A 4,906-nucleotide genomic window follows, 5' to 3' on the forward strand; every position below is an offset into this window, starting at 1 on the left:
TTGCTTTTTAACACACTGTCTAGGTTTATCAGAGCTTTTCTTCTAAGGAGTGAGCATCTTTTAATTTAATGGCTACAATCACCATTTGCAGTGATTTTGGAGCCCAATGAAAGAAAATCTCTCACTGCTTCCACTTTTCTTCCTTCTATTTGCCATGAAGTGATGGGATCAGATGCCATGATCTTAGTTTTCTAATTTTTAGTTTTAAGCCAGCTTTTTAATTTTCCTCTTTCTCCCTCGTCAAGAAGCTCTTTAATTCCTCTCTACTTTCTGTCATTAGAGTGGTATCCTCTGCACATCTGAAGTTGTTGATATTTCTCCCAGCAATCTTGATTCCAGTAGAGTCATCCAGCCTGGGATTTCACGTCATGAATTCTGCATATAAGTTAAATAAGCAGAGTGAAAATATAGTCTTGTCGTACTCCTTTCTCAGTTTTGAGCCAGTCAGCTGTTCCATGTCTGGTTCTAAATGCTGCTTCCTTACTCTTTACTTCTTTACTTACCTGTCTCCCGAGAAATATTCAGGTTTCTCGGGAGACAGGTAAGGTGGTCTGGTATTCCCACCTCTTTAAGAATTTTCTACAGTTTGCTGTGATCCACTCAGTCAAAGGCTTTAGCTTAGTTAATGAAGCAGAAGTAGATGTTTTTTTTCTGAAACTCCCTTGCTTTCTCCATGATCCAGTGAATGTTGGCAATTTGATCTCGTGTTCCTCTGCCTCTTTGAAACCCAGATTGTACATCTGGAATTTCTCAGTTCACATACTGCTGAAGCCTAGATTGAAGAATTTTGAGCATAATCTTACTAGCATGTGAAATGAGTGCAATTGTAAGGTAGTTTGAACATTCTTTGGCATTGCTCTTCTTTGGGATTGGAATGAAAACTGGCTTTTCCAGTCCTGTGGCCACTGTTGGGTTTTGCAAATTTGCTGACCTATTAAGTGCAACACTTTAATAACATTGCATTTTAGGATTTTAAATAGATTTGGTGGAATTCTGTCACCTCCACTAGTTTTGTTCATAGCAATGCTTCCTAAGTCCGACTTGACTTCACACTCCAGGATGTCTGGTTCTAGGTGAATGACCATCTTGCCATCACTTCCTAATCTCTTCTGCTTCCATTAGGTCCTTACTGTTTCTGTCCTTTATTGTAGTCATCCTTGCACAAAATGTCCTCTTGGTATCTCCAATTTTATTGAAGAGATCTCTAGTCTTTCCCATCCTACTGTTTCCCTCTACTTCTTTGCATTGTTCATTTAAGACCTTATTTCTCCCTGCTCTTCTCTGGATCTCTGCATTCAGCTGAGTATGCCTTTCTCTTTCTCTCTTGCCTTTCACTTCTCTTCTTTCCTCAGCTATTCGTAAAGCCTCCTCAGACAACCACTTTGTCATCTTGTGTTTCTTTTACTTAAGGATAGTTTTGATCACTGCCTCTTATACAATGTTTTGAACCTCTGTCCATAGTTCTTCAAGAACTCTGTCTACAAAGGCTAACACCTTTAATCTATTTATCACCTCCACTGTATAATCATAAGAGATTTGACTTAGGTCATAGCTGAATGACCTAGTGGTTTTTGCTACTTTCTTCAATATCGTCCTAAATTTTACAAGAAGCTCATGATCTGAGCCACATTCAGCTCCAGGTCTTGTTTTTGCTGACTGCATAGAGCTTTTCCATCTTTGGCTACAAAGATGTTAATCCATTTGATTAAGTTGGATTAAAAAAACCATAGCTTTGACTATATGGACCTTTGTCAGCAAAGTAATGCACATTTCTGCTGCTATACCAGATTCAGGAGGATACTCATAGTTGGCTAATTAAATGATTCTCTCTTCTGACCATTCTGGTTGCCTGTCTCAGAGACACTGGAAATTTGAAACAGCTGACTCAATGTATCATTAAGTAGTTTTCGTATACATTTTTTATAAGCTAAGACTTAAAAAAAAATTAAAACAGTACTATTATAAAACCTAGGGGAACCAATAATTTCTTACTATAATCAAACATCTTTCAGTGTCCATATGTCCTTAATTATATCATAATTTTTAGATTGGCTGGTTCAACCAAAGACATAGAGCTATGGATTTTCTCTCTTCTTTTTTTTTAAATTGTGGTAAAAATACTTAACATGAGATCTACCCTCTTAACAAATTTTAAGTGTATAATGCAATATTATTAGCTATAGGCACATGTTATGCAGCAGATATTCTAAAACTTACCCATCTTGCATAATTATGCAGCGAGCATGGATGGACCTTGAGGACATTCGGCTAAGTGACATCAGCCAGTCATAGAAGAACAAAGCCTGTGTGAGTCCACCTATATGAGGCGCAGAACACAGTCAAATATATAGAAGCAGAGCAGAATGGTGGTTGCTAGTGACTGGGCAGAAGAAGAAATGAGAAATTGTATGATCTACTTTAGAGGTTTCTGTCCATGTATTTTTCCCTTGCAATTTATTTTTGATGAATCTGGCATTTTTTTCCTATAAGGTTTTCCATATTCTGAACTTTGTTAATTTCATCTTTTTTCTCTCATATCTGTAGTTCCTGTCCATAGGTTTTTGGATCAGAGGATGATTAGATTCTGATTCAATTACTTAGCAAAAAATATTTCATAGGTAGTAAGTACCATGTATTTTCCATCAAGAAACATAATATCTAGGTTTGCGTGTGTGTGTGTGCATGTATGTGTGTTTGTGTGATATTTTGGGTCTACCTATTTATTTTAAAACTCCCTGTCAGCTCTTACCTAGGGATAAAATTATCCCTCTGAAGAGTAAGAGCCTCTAAGATCTCATAGCTAATAACCAGGTACTTTTCCAACCAAGTAAGTGTTTGTGCCCATAACTAATTATAAAATTAGTTATGAAACTTCCCAGTAATTGAAAAGAATAATCATGTCAACGTACAAACCATGTTAATTCACTCACTGTACTCTTTTGCTAATGGTTAACGATTATAGATTAAAAATAAATAACAATGATAATGTAGAAAGTTATTTATTGAGTGCTCATTATAGTCCAGTGATTGTTCTAAGCTCTTTAGTAAATTTACATTTCCTTCCTTTTTAAGTCTGATAAAGTTTTAGCCAGGGTTTCTTCCCCTACTACTAAAGATTATAGGGTAACTACTATCAACCAGGCACAGGCCTAAGAACTGGATTTATAAAGGTTAAATCACTTACTCAAGGTCACAGACAGGATTTAAATTCTAGGCGATTCCTTCTGTCTGGCGGCAGTTATCAGGTGAGTCAGGTTGGGCACTTGCAAGTCCACCCAGGAGCTATGGAAGAAGCAGCACCCTGACGTAGCAGTGCAGTTTCTGCTTGCGGTGCAGGGCTGAGTTCTCCACCCACACGTGTCTGTCAGGGTCCCCTGAGCTCTTCATTTGCACAGGGCCCCCAGCACCACCCTGGCGACAAGGCACGCAGGCTGGCATACAAGGCCAAGAAAGGAGACGGCTTATTTTGGATTCGCGCATGATGCGGTGGCTGCAAACGCCCAGTTCCTAAGGGGGTCCCCTATGGCAAGTCTGTCCACGATGGTAACAGCCCATTCAAGTTTGGGCAGAAGCCTTCAGTTTGTTGTGGAGGAGCAAGCTGGGTGACTGTGGGGCCCTGGGTGTCCTGCATTCTTACTGTGTTGGCAAAGATTCTACCATACCAATACTTTGAGGTTATTCTCATTGATCCCTCCCGTGAAGCTATTAGAAGAAACCCTGACAGCCAGTGAATTACCAAGCTAGTCCGCAAGCACAGGGAGATGCTAGGCTAACATCTGCAGGCAGAAGGAGCCACGGCTTTGAAAAGGGCCGCGAGTTTCACCACTCCATCGTTCGTTCCTGCTTTGCAGCTTGGAGAAGGTGCAGGATGCTTCGGCTCCACCACTACCACTGATACTGTGTAGGTAATGTTTGTAAAATTCTTACAAATAAGTAATTTAGGATATTCCTGTCTACTTAAAAGTGTTTTTTTTTTAATGTGTTCATTAAAACTAATCTGCAGAATCATTGAAAGCATTGTCAAATTATGAAAGCCAAAGTGCAATAATGTTTGAAGACTTTATTGTTGGTGATGTTGGTATATCTTCTTCTAATAAGGGAAATGACTTTGCTTTTGTTTGGAAATTGGTATGTCTGTGTTTAAAATGCTATTTGGTACAATAGGTGTAAAATAAATTCTACAAAAGGGGAGTGCAGAAACTAGCCACTAGATTTGTTGGTGCATGCAATGAAACTTATAGCTTTATTGGGGTGATGCAATGTTCTGCAGTTTCATGGAGTTTGGCAAGAACAAGATTTTTAAACTGAATTTTCCTTGGAAATATGAAGGATGTCCTGATCCTTTATCATGATCATATATAAAAAATAATGAAATTTGACTAAGGCCCACATATTTAGACTTAATTTAATATTCCATTTATGTAACCACTGCTTCCAAAAGGTGAAAAGTAAAGGTATGCCACCATACCTGGGCTGGGAAGATCCCCCGGAGAAGGGATAGGCTACCCACTCCAGGATTCTTGGGCTTCCCTTGTGGCTCAGCTGGTAAAAAATCCACCCGCAATATGGGAGACCTGGGTTCGATCCCTGTGTTGGGAAGGTCCCCTGGAGAAGGGAAAGGCTACCCACTCCAGTATTCTGGCCTGGAGAATTCCATGGACTGTATAGTCCTGGGGGTCACAAAGAGTTGGACACGACTGAGTGACTTTTGGAGAAGGCAATGGCAACCCACTCCGGTACTCTTGCCTGGAAAATCCCATGGGCAGAGGAGCCTGGTATGCTGCAGTCCATGGGGTCTCGAAGAGTCGGACACGACTGAGCGACTTCACTTTCACTTTTTACTTTCATGCATTGGAAAAGGAAATGGCAACCCACTCCACTATTCTTGCCTGGAGAATCCCAGGGA

At 39.8% G+C, this 4,906-nt stretch overlaps 1 pseudogene; it reads left to right on the top strand.

The window, feature by feature from the left end:
• Positions 1 to 368: 368 nt before the first annotated feature.
• Positions 369 to 3,895, top strand: LOC102267348 (large ribosomal subunit protein eL15-like; annotated as a pseudogene).
• Positions 3,896 to 4,906: the final 1,011 nt, after the last annotated feature.

Source organism: Bos mutus, chromosome 21, assembly GCF_027580195.1.
Source record: "Bos mutus isolate GX-2022 chromosome 21, NWIPB_WYAK_1.1, whole genome shotgun sequence".
NCBI lineage: Eukaryota > Metazoa > Chordata > Mammalia > Artiodactyla > Bovidae > Bos > Bos mutus.